This window comes from Squalius cephalus, assembly GCF_949319135.1.
Source record: "Squalius cephalus genome assembly, chromosome: 14".
NCBI classification, from domain to species: Eukaryota; Metazoa; Chordata; class Actinopteri; order Cypriniformes; family Leuciscidae; genus Squalius; species Squalius cephalus.
The window spans coordinates 22,301,197-22,314,636 of NC_137135.1; the positions used below are offsets into that span (position 1 = coordinate 22,301,197).

Sequence of the window (13,440 nt, forward strand, 5' to 3'; positions counted from 1 at the left end):
TCGGGCTGAAATGCAGGGCTCTAGGCTGGATGTAACCGATCGGCGAGAGCCGCGTGCACACATGGTGTTTGTATACTTTACCACAGCTGAAGTGAAATAAATGCAATATTTGCCTAATAATGCACGGATGTTTCAGAGACATTTTCATTCAATACTTTATGTACTGCTTCATACAGCGTCTGTTTGAACAAGAATAAAGTTCAACATAAGCTACTTGAAGTGGAGTCTACTTTTTTTAATCAGTTTTAATTTGATAAACATGGCACAATATAACATCGCAACTACATGAAAAGAGTGTTTACTGTTATAAAAAAAAACTGATTTGTGAGCTTTAGAGGAACTAAAGGTGTTTGAATAAACACGAAACACACGTGATCGTTGTCATGCGGTGAATCCGGCCAATCGTAGAACAGCTGTGTCGTCATCAGCTCTCGTGCAGCCGCTCTTGAGAAGCTGCGCTGGCTGGCTGGCTGAGTTCTTCGGCTACTCTCAAATCGCTCTCGCGGTACTTTGATGGCACACGTCACACTCACGTGGCGTCGGCGCTGCATCAGAGCCCGTCTACGGAGAGCCTGCCCACTCCCTATTAATCTCTATTGTACCGAATTTTGGTTGTAGTACCAGCAGAGTTCCACTGGGGGCGATCGCCATGAGTGCAAAATGAATGGGAGTCTATGGGGCTAGACGGCTAAATGTATTTCTTTCACCCGATTGCCGTTGATAAATATCAAATCTGATTGTAGATTTTGCAAGTTCAACATGGGTTTTAGGTCGAAAGTTGAATGAACGAGTACTTATGTCCTTTCGATTTCTTACAGGTTGAGTTGTTGTTGCCCATAACACGCTAGCATTCTGCTAATGAATGCTGATTGGTCAGTGAAGGACTGATTACGACCAGAGAAACTGCTTGATGGCATCGTGTCATCCGCAGCGGGACCAGAAACAAACAAAACAAAAACTCTTCTAGCACGTGTGTTTACCTGTCAGCTGTGTTGTCGATGCCTCGAGTGAAAAGAAAGTGCAGAGCGCGAACGCACCAAAGTGACTGAAGGATTGCCGTGAAGCAGTATCTCTGGTCGTACATGTATATGACGTCATTGACACTTTAAAAGACTTTTTAAAGCAAATAAGTGACTCAAAAAAATCTAACACCCAGCAATGTGTAATTTATTTGCATCTCCTTTCGAATACTACATTCAAATTACTAGACAAAAAATTATATCCTGAGAAAAGTGGATTTTTATTGGTATAGCGCCATAGACCTCCATTCATTCTGCACTCGTCCTGTGAGCGCCCTCATATGGAATCAGAGAGGAACTGCAACCAGTTCAGAAGCCGGAAGTGTACTGAGAGTGAAACTTCTCGCCATATTAGACATTCTCTGGCTGCATCAAGTCGAACAAAATTTCTAACCGGCATGCACTGTTTCAAGTCAGCCGCGGTCTGCGCAGAGCTACATGAAGTCGAACAAGCCTTTAAAGTCCCCGTGAACCGGAAGTTGCAAACGACTTTTCTCCAGTGTTATGACGTATTTCCAAGTGAAATGGAATATTGAACAGAGGGCAGGGTTTTAGCGCTCCTCCTCTCCATCTCTCGCTCATAGCAGACTAACGGGAGTGGTTAAGCGTTTTCAACCCAAGCCGTCAAACCTACGTCATCAGAAAAAGACGCCATTCCAGACCGGAAGTAACTTTTCAGATTTTGATTAAAGATTACCATGGTAAAAAAAAAAAAAAAAATAAATTATATTTACTTGCACGGATTAATTGTTCACCACAAGACTAGTAATATGCGCTAACAAAGTAAATAGGGTCAATTTTGATTTCACGCGGACTTTAAGGCACAACCTTAAGCAATGGCCCTGAACGGTGGTTCAATGTCAACACTGTGACAACGCTGTAATAACCATCACCACACAACGTAGTTATAGCAACCTTTTGGCCATGTTGTTAAAACGTTGTTAGAAGGTTGGGTACATTGTGCCAACGTTCTTGCTGGGCAATACCATGAAGCCAGTTTAGGTGGCTAGCCAGGTATGTTTCAGTTTAGTTTGCGCCAACCCTGGGTTTTAGGCACCATGAAAGTGGTTTGGCTTTTAGCAGTGTTTATAGCCATAGTAACTTGCGCTCCACGGCTAACCTGGGGTGCGTTTCCCGAACAACGACGTAACTCGCTGCTTAACTACCATAGTACGATGCATCATTGAAGAAATCAACTAGTCACGACTGTTTCCCGAAACTATTGTGGCAAAGTGGTCGTTCAACCACGTTGGTTTATGATGTCACGCACGTGGTGGAGTCATTAAACTTCTTTTAATGAATCTGTTTGAGATCGAATTAACGCTAGATGTTTTGCTATAATTACAGACATGACATCTGAGGACTATTTCTCATTTTTCTCAGTTAAATTGCTTTATTTCCAGATTCAGTCATAGGCTCGATCTTATATAGGGTTATATCACTTAGGTAAAGTTGGTTTTATATTCGCACATTCGCACTTTTTTGCTTAAAAACTGTCTCAATAACAAGCGCAATAAAGCACATTTTTGCTAAATAAAAGCAGCTACATGATCTTTAGGACAAAGATGGTGAACTACAACACTCTCCACAATCGATCAAAATGGGCAAATATTGTTTTAATGGCATACAAAGTGGCGAATGTCACTGAACATTCAATGTGTGTAGTAAAGAAGATAGGGACCGTCTAAAAAGTTCTATTTTTTTCCATTGTGTGCAAACAGACAACTACATTTTTGCAAAGTACAGATGTACCAGCAAATCTCTCTCACATTATGTGTTCTAATGCTATTGATTGTACTTTAGCAACAATAAAAAGAGCATTATAATGATTGTATTTAGGAAACCTGCCTCACTGTACATAATGTACATAAATATTTTTAGAATAAAATTACATTAATTCACCAAAGGGATTTTTTTTACTATCTGAAGGTTGTAGCATGTTCCTAGTGACCACACTGACTTACTACAGGTGAAATTTTGACAAAAAGTCCCTTACTGTACGTACAGTTGACAAATATGTTTTTTTTTTAATTACTGTAATTCACCCTAAGTATTTTTTCGTGTTCCAAAGGCTGTAGTGTTTTCCTACAGACCAGACTGACTTACTACAGGTGAAATTTTGACAAAAAGTCCCTTACTATATGTACAGTTGACAAATATGTTTATGAAAAAATTACTGTAATTCACCCTAAGTATTTTTTCGTGTTCCAAAGGCTGTAGTGTTTTCCTACAGACCAGACTGACTTACTACAGGTGAAATTTTGACAATACCTCCCTTACTGTACAATTATCAAATATGTTTATGTAATGAGGATATTATTACATGTTTATTACATATGTTTATGACATAGGCTAAACTGTAAATCACCTATAGTGTTTTTTTTTAATATATCCCAAAGGTTGTAATACTTTCCTAATGACCAGACTGACTTACTACAGGTGAAATTTTGACTATAACTCCCTTACTGTATGTACAATAATGAAATATGTTTATAAAAAAATTACTGTAATTCACCTAAAGTATTTTTTCATGTTCCAAAGGCTGTAGTGCTTTACTAGTGACCAGACTGACTTACTACAGGTGAAATTTTGACTATAACTCCCTTACTGTATGTACAATTATCAAATAAGTTTATGAAAAAATTACTGTAATTCACCTAAAGTATTTTTTCATGTTCCAAAGGCTGTAGTGCTTTCCTAATGACCAGACTGACTTTCTACAGGTGAAATTATGACAATACCTCCTTTACTGTATGTACAATAATGAAATATGTTTATAAAAAAATTACTGTTATTCCCCTAAAGTATTTTTTCATGTTCCAAAGGCTGTAGTGCTTTCCTAGTGACCAAACTGACTTACTACAGGTGAAATTTTGACAATACCTAATTATACTGTTTTACATAATAATATAATACTGTAAATTTTTTTGTTTGTTTAAGGTTGTAGAACATTAATAGGGGCTACATTATTATTAACAGTAGTGACTGAACTTGTACGCATTGGTGCAGCAAATCTGACAAATAATGAACAGCAAGATCATGGAGGCATTCCAGATACTGTACAGTGCACTGTTTTATTTCTATTATCTTTCTAATTGTTCATGGAATACCACTGGGATTATACATAAAAGTTGTAATTAATTCCTCATGGTTAGAGTAATATTTCAATTACTGTTCAACTACTGTTTGCTGTTGTTAATCCTCTCTTGGTTTGTTGATCCTCTCTAAGTTGTTCTTATATTATCATAAACCCTTTAACTGATTGTTTTGTCAAGTACTTTTTACTTTACTATATTTTCGTTTAGTGAAGTGATGTAAAAGTTTAAGTAAAACAAATGTGTGTGTTTGAATACAATTTTTTAAAATGTTTTCAGTCAGGACTACTTTGGGTAAACAAAAAATATTTAAGCAATTGAACATGTTATTTAATATTTATTCATTGCGTTATGTAATTGGTTAACACACATACTATAACTGTTAGTGGTTTGTTACATAATTAATCCTTGTCATGTTTACCAATGTGAACAGTGCCAAAGATGGTACCCAATGTATGCTGCATTGGACTATCACCAGACAAGCTACCTGGAAAAGATGCCCAATGGTTGTGCTCACTGTGTACCTTAAACAGTGGAACATCATTAAAGAATATCTGCTGAAACTTCTGCTTTATTGTCCTTGTTTCAATATGGATTACCACTGTATATCTGTATTTTGGGACTTAGAGTTAAAGACCCAAGGACCAGATAGGATTTATTAAGACCAGGCGTTAGAAGTGCAGTCAATTTAAGACAAGAGTCAGAATTATAATAAATTAAAGGAAATTTTACTGAAGATAGTTTGCAGTTTCATCAGGCAGAAGTCAGCTTCAAGAATCACAAGGAGTGATTACTCCAGTGATAAAAAGTAGGCCGCTTCCCCTTACATTTACAAAAATCACAGCAATTATACCCTTCACCAAGGTCTAAGCTTTGTCATTGCTTCAGGTTGAATGATTCTGATTGGCTAATAAATAATCACACATTTTCTACACATAGATAGACTGAAGCATATCTCCATCAATTATGCGGCTGACATTCGGACCCTGAATTTAGGCACGTCGTGACCTTCCACACTTGTAGTGATTGTAATGAATAGTAATTGGACCAATTTTTGAGTCTGTAGGACCAACTCTATAGCGCCACCACCAGTTCAAAAATGCAACATTAAAAGGGTTATAGCTTTTGAACCCTTTGATGTAGATGTGAATGTAAATAGATGCAAAATGAAACTTAGTACACCTGATTCCACTCATTATGGTAATCACAATCAATATCTTAGTTGATAGTGGCCATTTTGAAAAGTACAGTGTTCAATTTTTTGTGCTATCCTCATTCAAATTTTGTTCAATTTTTACGAAAATTGGTTCAGATGATCTTTGGACCGAGCCACACAGAAGTGACTGAACAGATTTTTGATTTTTGCTACCGTTCCCGATATATTTTTCTCCAAATCTGACCTGTATTTGTTGCCTTATGGTAGTTAGCTTAGCATGCTTATTGGTTAGCATGAACCATGAACCATTCCAGTTGTGGGTTTGAATGCTGTGTGGCACATTCCCAGATCGCAAGAGGTATTGTGGCCTTAAGTGGTGGAAAAGTTGCTTCTGTTCCAGACATGGTGCCTTTATGTGAACGAACTCGATAAATACAACATGCAGCAAATTTATACAAAAATTATTCATTTTGAATTGCTTCTCACTTGAACTATTGGACCTTCTTCATCTTGCCAAAAACACAACTTCCCAGTGGCACAATGATATGAGTGACAGGTATCTGGACCCAGCGATAATGGGTTCGAGCCCCACATGGCATGATTTTAAAAAATTGTGTGTAATGTTGTGTCATGTCGATTCCTTTATTATTCAACGTTGTACTACGTTCAACGTTCTTTCTTCCTCTTGGATTAATGTATGTCTTGTTCATTCTATGTTCATTCTCATCTGAACTTCTGTTCATTTTGAGTTCATTTTCACCTATACTTCTAAACCAGCTCTTTTTTCTTCAATTTCTGCTGTTTTTACTATTCCTGCTCTTGCTGCTGCTTCAGGGGCTTGGCCCGTTTCGCTGCTTGCAGCTATATTTCCACTTGTTCCTTAACCTGTAACAAAGAATACTAACACACACAGACACAGTTTCTTCAAGACTGGATTTGGTGAGGAGGAGAGTCTTCTCAAAACATTAAGATAACATGTTCTTTCTCTCAAGGAGAGGATACTTTAAATCTAACTGTAAAGTAAAGACTTTAACTAAGAAATGGTCTCTCAACTATAGGTTTCAATGACTCCTGAGACCATTGCTATCAGGGTAGCCTAGAAAAGCAGATGGATGTAGTGACACCTGTTAGAAGTCCATATTTCATCTCTGGAAGCCAGGCTAAATGAGCAAGCACTGTTACTGCATTCCTGGCATGGGCCAGACCCTTACGTTACACCTCAGATATCAAATAATCACACTGGTAATTTCTATAACAAAGTAAAATCTCATAAGCCTAGAGAAGTCATTCAACTCATTTGATATATAGAAGGAAAACTATTGATTAATACCTTGATTATAATCACTCATTAGATATACATTGAAGCAGCAGTGTGTTCCAGAATCCACTTCTTCAGGACTTCATAACAAAAACTTAACTTGAATCATTACAATAAGGGTGTTGCTTATTTATAATGTTGAAAATATGATTAACCTAAAATATCTGCATTTTTTTAATCAATGAAAGAATTGTGTTGTACAAGGAACAACAGTAATTGAGTGATCACTAGGAACATACTATAACCATTGGAACATGAAAAAGGGAGAATTTTTTTTAATTTTTTAAATAATAATATGTTTATATATAATAATATACTATACTTACAGTAAGGGAGGTATTGTCAAAATTCCACCTGTAGTAAGTCAGTGTGGTCACTAGGAAAGCACTACAGCCTTTGGAACAGGAAAAAATACTTTAGGTGAATTACTGTAATTTTTTCTTAAACTTATTTGTTTATTGTACTGTAAAGGAGGTTTTGTCAAAATTTCACCTGTAGTAAGTCAGTCTGGTCAATAGGAAAGCACTACCTTTGGAACATGAAAAAAATCCCTTTGGTGAATTAATGTAACTTTTACATAAAACATATTTGCGTAATGTATGTACAGTAGCCTACACAAAAGTACACTAAATCAGTCTAGAATACGCAGCAAATATCAAACCTGAAAATATTTTTACCCTGGTTGGCAAAATTATTATTATTTTTTTTACTTGACTATGTTCATGGTGCTGTCCACGTATGTGGTACTGAGGTCCGACATGATCAAGTCTGCAACTTGGGTAAAGTTGGTTTAATATATGCATATTCGCGGAGTTCCGCGTTCAATATCTCGTGAGCTGAATATTGTTCCTACACAAATAACATTGTTTTAATATTTAAATCTTCCTCAAAACGAGCTTTCCTTCAGGTTTGCACTTTGCAGATGGTCCCTTCTTAGCAGCCTGCGCATAGAGATCAATGTATTTTGTCCAGTGCGAAGGAAAGATCGTTTTGAGGAAAATTATGTTGTAGCTTCTGGTGTTTTATCTGTAGTTATATGTGATAGGTGTTTTCTGTAGCAACAACGTTTAGTTCACGAGTTATTGAACGCGGAAGTCCGCGAATGTGCGAATATGCGAATATAAAACCAACTTTACCTAAGTGGTGAAACTTCAGGTAAAATGGGCCATCGGGTAAAATGGGCAATTTAAGGTTTGGGGGTCCCAGGCCCAGCCCCTCTGGAATTTAGAGCCAATGACTGCAAAGTAGGCTATTTCAAACTGTTGTCATAACTGTGCTTGACAAGTAACAGGGGCCCGTTCTTCGTATGTCGCTAACTCAGTTAGCTGGATTTGATTGTTGATGATTTGGCATGATCTTGGATTGTTGGTTCTTCAAAGCTCATCCTGGACTTGCTGTAATAGCAACAGGTCCGTAAACTTAAACCTGCTCGGGAGCAGGTTTATTTCATGTAAACAGGATTAGATTGCGGCTTTATAAGCGGAACTGATACGGTAAGTCCAGCGCAGCGCAATAGTGCACTTTCTGAGATAGGCTATATATTTTTTCTCGTGACTCGTGAGATTGTCGTTTACATTATTAATTTGTTGGAAACGCACATTTATTTTTGACTTGTCGGAGTCGGGCTTTAACTACAGCACAGACTGTTTGCCTTGCCCTAAGATTATTTTGCGAGTGGCTCTTTCCTTTACACTATTGGAGATGCGGAGAGCTTGATGGAAAGTGCTGTCTGTCGTGTCATTCGGAGTTTACCTGCCACTTTTAGGTTTAAAAAACAGTTTTAGTTTTTTTTGTGGCATTTCCAAGCCACTTAAGATCCAATGTTGTAAAGCAGATTTTTTTTAAAGCAGTTTTTTTTTTTTTTTCAATAATTTTTTATGAAGATCATGCAATCATGACCATGCCGATTATGTTTCACTCATGCTTCACTAACGTGATTGGTACCATAGACTAGACCATAGACTGCCATCAAGGCCTCAATGAAGGGGATTATGTGAACAGAAAGGGGGTTCACAATGTAAACGTGCTACGCAGTTACTATTGTGATTTTTAATATTCTAGATTAGTAATATTATATCAAATTTAAAAAAAAAGGCAGTTGACTAAAATCTTCCATATCACAAATGTGAAAGCAAAATGGCCAGTATCTGTGCATGACTTAAGAATTTTCAGAGATTCACATTTATGCACATTATTTAAAAAGTGGTAAGGAAAGTTCCACAATTAAATATCAAGCTCACTGTATTGCATACACTTATGCTGATCCTAACAGAACTGCATTTTTTCATAGGTGATTATGACATGTTCCTGCCTGCAGACAGGTGTTTTATGACCCCATTCCCTGACCCAAACCAGTTACAATGCAGCTCTAGCCAGGACAAGGGCACACAATGAAATTAACTTTGGCTAACTAAAGGGAAGATGTCAGTGTCTGAAAAGTCTGAGGGTTGCACACCTGACAGGGCCTGTGACATTGCTGTATGTGCCATTTTACACAACATTGCCAAAAAAAAAAAAACACTTTTCATTAAATGTTTTAATAAAAGACAAATATGCTTAGTTCCTTGAGTTTTATTTCAATTGTTCTTTGTAAAGAAAAGCCAGTGGTCAAGTGCCTGCAACAAGAGATATTAGACACATGCCTCATGCAACAAATAAAAAGGAAAAGTTGTCTATACACTGCCCACCTGTAGGCCTATGTCTCCTCTGTCTGTGCAGACTCTTCTTTAGGCCTTTCTGTAGATGTGGAATCCTGCAACTTATATTGCAGCCTTAAAGCATACAAGTATAAATTAAGTAGAGTTATGGAAAGTTAGAAAATGTCCACTTACTGCACATATTTCAGCCACCACTTTCTTGGGAATAGATACAAGTGTTGGTGTATTATGTAAAAGTGCACAAAAGAGGAAAACAGAATGTCATTAAAATGATACACTCTAGACATAACTACACATAAAATATCTACTACCATTATTACTGTTGGGGGGGGGGGGGGGGGGGGGGTCATGGTGAGTGTGTGTGTGTGTGTGTCTGTGTGTGTTAAGTATTCTTGGTTACAGGTTAAGGAACAAGTGGAAATATAGCTGCAAGCAGCGAAACGGGGCCAAGCCCCTGAAGCAGCAGCAAGAGCAGGAATAGTAAAAACAGAAATTGAAGAAAAAAGAGCTGGTTTAGAAGTATAGGTGAAAATGAACTCAAAATGAACAGAAGTTCAGATGAGAATGAACATAGAATGAACAAGACATACATTACACACACAACACACACACACACACACTCACCATGACCCCCCCCCCCCCCCCCCCCAACAGTAATAATGGTAGTAGATATTTTATTTACAGTGAGTATGGCAAACGAGAAGGAAGCGAGAGGAGAGGAGAAAGGGAGAAGGAAAGAGAGAGGAAGTGAGAGGAGAAGGAAGGATGAGAGAGGAGACAAGCTGAGGAGACAGGAAGTGAGTGAACAGGTGAGGAGAAAGGAATGCAGAGGAAATGAGAGGAGACAGAAGATGAGAAGGTAGCGTTTCAAGAGGTTGTGTTGGAGGATGTACCGGAAGAAGATAATGACCTCTTCAATCAGTTCACACCACAGGAAGAAACCCACTCCCAGGATGAGGGACCTTCCACCACAGTAAGTGATATTTTATACTACTTTCAAACTTAGGCTACATGACATGTTACACATGCATGCTCACGCAAACATACGCATGCACACATGCGAGCACACACACACACAATTTAGTGCCTAATCATATAAAAATGTACACCAAATAATTATTCTATTTCTTGCAATAACATAGGCTCTTTTTGTTATTTTCTTTCTGTTCAGTTTGTGAGATCGGTCACATTCACTGACTTGATCTCAGTGCCGCAAAGGGAGAGGGCCATCAGAAAGAGAGTGAAGCCACCATCATATAACCTCTCAAGTGAGCAACACATTGAATATATTCAAACAAAAAAGTCATTCAGCAAGCAACCAGCAAATACCCGGGCAGCAAGCAACCAAAAGGGGAAAAAAAGCAGGGCAAGAGAAGCAAATCACCTTGCAAAGTCTGCAACACCCACTATGGTGACCCAAATGACCCTAAGGCTACTGAGGAATGGGTAAAATGTGAGCCATGTTCTGCCTGGCTTAATGAGAGCTGTGGTGAAGAGAATGGTATCTGTGATGACGATGGTTTAATTTGCAAAGACTGTGTTTGAAAAATGACTAGTACTAGTAGAGCACTGTGCTTTAAATCTCTTGACAAACTAAAAGACGTAAATGACATTTGTATGTATTCTAAATAAAAAACAGGTTGTAGTGAATGTCAGCTTGCTTATTTTGCTCAAGATAAGGATTTCTTAAGTCAAGCATGTCATGCACATGTCATGCAAACTAGAAACTATGCTTCTAACCACAGGCCGAGAGCTGTTCCAACTACACAACTTTGCGATGCTGTTTGCGAATGTTCGTTAGAATGATGGTTTTGGGAAACACTGACTCGTTGAACTATGCTGATAATGACGGAACTTGCGAACATACACGCACCTAAAGGATTATTAGGAACCCCATACTAATACTGTGTTTGACCCCCTTTCGCCTTCAGAACTGCCTTAATTCTACGTGGCATTGAATCAACAAGGTGCTGAAAGCATTCTTTAGAAATGTTGGCCCATATTGATAGGATAGCATCTTGCAGTTGATGGAGATTTGTGGGATGCACATCCAGGGCACGAAGCTCCTGTTCCACCACATCCCAAAGATGCTCTATTGGGTTGAGATCTGGTGACTGTGGGGGCCATTTTAGTACAGTGAACTCATTGTCATGTTCAAGAAACCAATTTGAAATGATTCGAGCTTTGTGACATGGTGCATTATCCTGCTGGAAGTAGCCATCAGAGGATGGGTACATGGTGGTCATAAAGGGATGGACATGGTCAGAAACAATGCTCAGGTAGGCTGTGGCATTTAAACGATGCCCAATTGGCACTAAGGGGCCTAAAGTGTGCCAAGAAAACATCCCCCACACCATTACACCACCACCACCAGCCTGCACAGTGGTAACAAGGCATGATGGATCCATGTTCTCATTCTGTTTACGCCAAATTCTGACTCTACCATCTGAATGTCTCAACAGAAATCGAGACTCATCAGACCAGGCAACATTTTTCCAGTCTTCAACTGTCCAATTTTGGTGAGCTTGTGCAAATTGTAGCCTCTTTTTCCTATTTGTAGTGGAGATGAGTGGTACCCGGTGGGGTCTTCTGCTGTTGTAGCCCATCTGCCTCAAGGTTGTGCGTGTTGTGGCTTCACAAATGCTTTGCTGCATACCTCGGTTGTAACGAGTGGTTATTTCAGTCAAAGTTGCTCTTCTATCAGCTTGAATCAGTCGGCCCATTCTCCTCTGACCTCTAGCATCAACAAGGCATTTTCGCCCACAGGACTGCCGCATACTGGATGTTTTTCCCTTTTCACACCATTCTTTGTAAACCCTAGAAATGGTTGTGCGTGAAAATCCCAGTAACTGAGCAGATTGTGAAATACTCAGACCGGCCCGTCTGGCACCAACAACCATGCCACGCTCAAAATTGCTTAAATCACCTTTCTTTCCCATTCTGACATTCAGTTTGGAGTTCAGGAGATTGTCTTGACCAGGACCACACCCCTAAATGCATTGAAGCAACTGCCATGTGATTGGTTGATTAGATAATTGCATTAATGAGAAATTGAACAGGTGTTCCTAATAATCCTTTAGGTGAGTGTAGTTGACTAACGATGCTTTTGGGAAACGCAAACTGAACTTGGACCAATCAGCTGTGAGCAAAGTGACACAAGTCTGATGCGATAAAGTCACTCAACCTGTTTCTACTCCAAATTAAAGGTCACTACATAGCAAATGATATTTAAATACAAAATCGTCTTTTAGTAATGCTTATTTAGAATATTTTGTTTGTCTTTGATATTATTTATGTAATTATTATACCCTTCATCGATCACACATGCACAATTTTAGTGTATCAATTATTATAACGTGCAGTTTTAATGAATAAATATATAAAGGTAATATAAATACATGTTAGAATCAATAGATAAAGCTATAAAATGACATGTGAGCTTAAATGTTCAATTATCTCTATAACTTTATCAACTGTATTAACTAACTTCACAACTTTTACTTGCACTGCTATAGCAAGACTTTTTCTTAGTTGTCCTCTTTCATAGACAGATATTTTCTTCTTGCAGTGTAAATGTGCAGTTTCACTTTTTCTCAGCATGTGATTGGCTGTTCTGATGTCACACCTAAACTCCTAAACTCAGGATCAAAGCCTGAGTTGACAGAGAAAGTTGATGATCAGCATCAAGGTACCAACAAAGCCTGGTTGATTAGGTTTGGTTTTGTCAACTCGTAACTAATCTGAGTTTGTTCTACCATCATGGTACAGGCCCCTGGGGAGGAAATAATAAGAGCAACAAACAAACATACACATTTCATATCCTACCTGTTCCAACTTCCACATGTTCCTCGATACTCTACAACTGTTGCACATGAAAATGACTCACGCCACATCTTAATGCTGTTTCATATCGCCCTCTACTGGACAGGTGACAATAACGTATGCCTTCTCTCTCTAACGGAGAGTCCTTCTTCGGTTTTATGGCGGGTGTCATCAACGTTAGGGTGAATTATCTTCATCTATTTTGTTGAAGTGTGGACCAGTTTACTCATTTCATAACGACTTAAATCTAAATTCTCTTAATTAGCTCTGTTTTCTTCAAATGATGAAATACACTCTCTGCTTCATAAGTATATTTTTAAGCTTTAGTTCTTCCACTCCCACCTTTCTAAGTTTCTCTTCAATATTTCTCGTT

General features: G+C 38.3%; 1 long non-coding RNA gene across 3 annotated transcripts in view; it reads right to left on the reverse strand.

The window, feature by feature from the left end:
- LOC307171315 overlaps positions 1–13,153 on the reverse strand; it is a 135,825-nt gene extending 122,672 nt beyond the window's left edge. For all 3 annotated transcript variants that reach the window (XR_013823529.1, XR_013823530.1, XR_013823531.1), the window contains exon 1: positions 13,071–13,153. This is a non-coding gene — a long non-coding RNA (uncharacterized lncRNA). The remainder of the gene's footprint in view (positions 1–13,070) is intronic.
- Between the last annotated feature and the right edge of the window lie 287 nt (positions 13,154–13,440).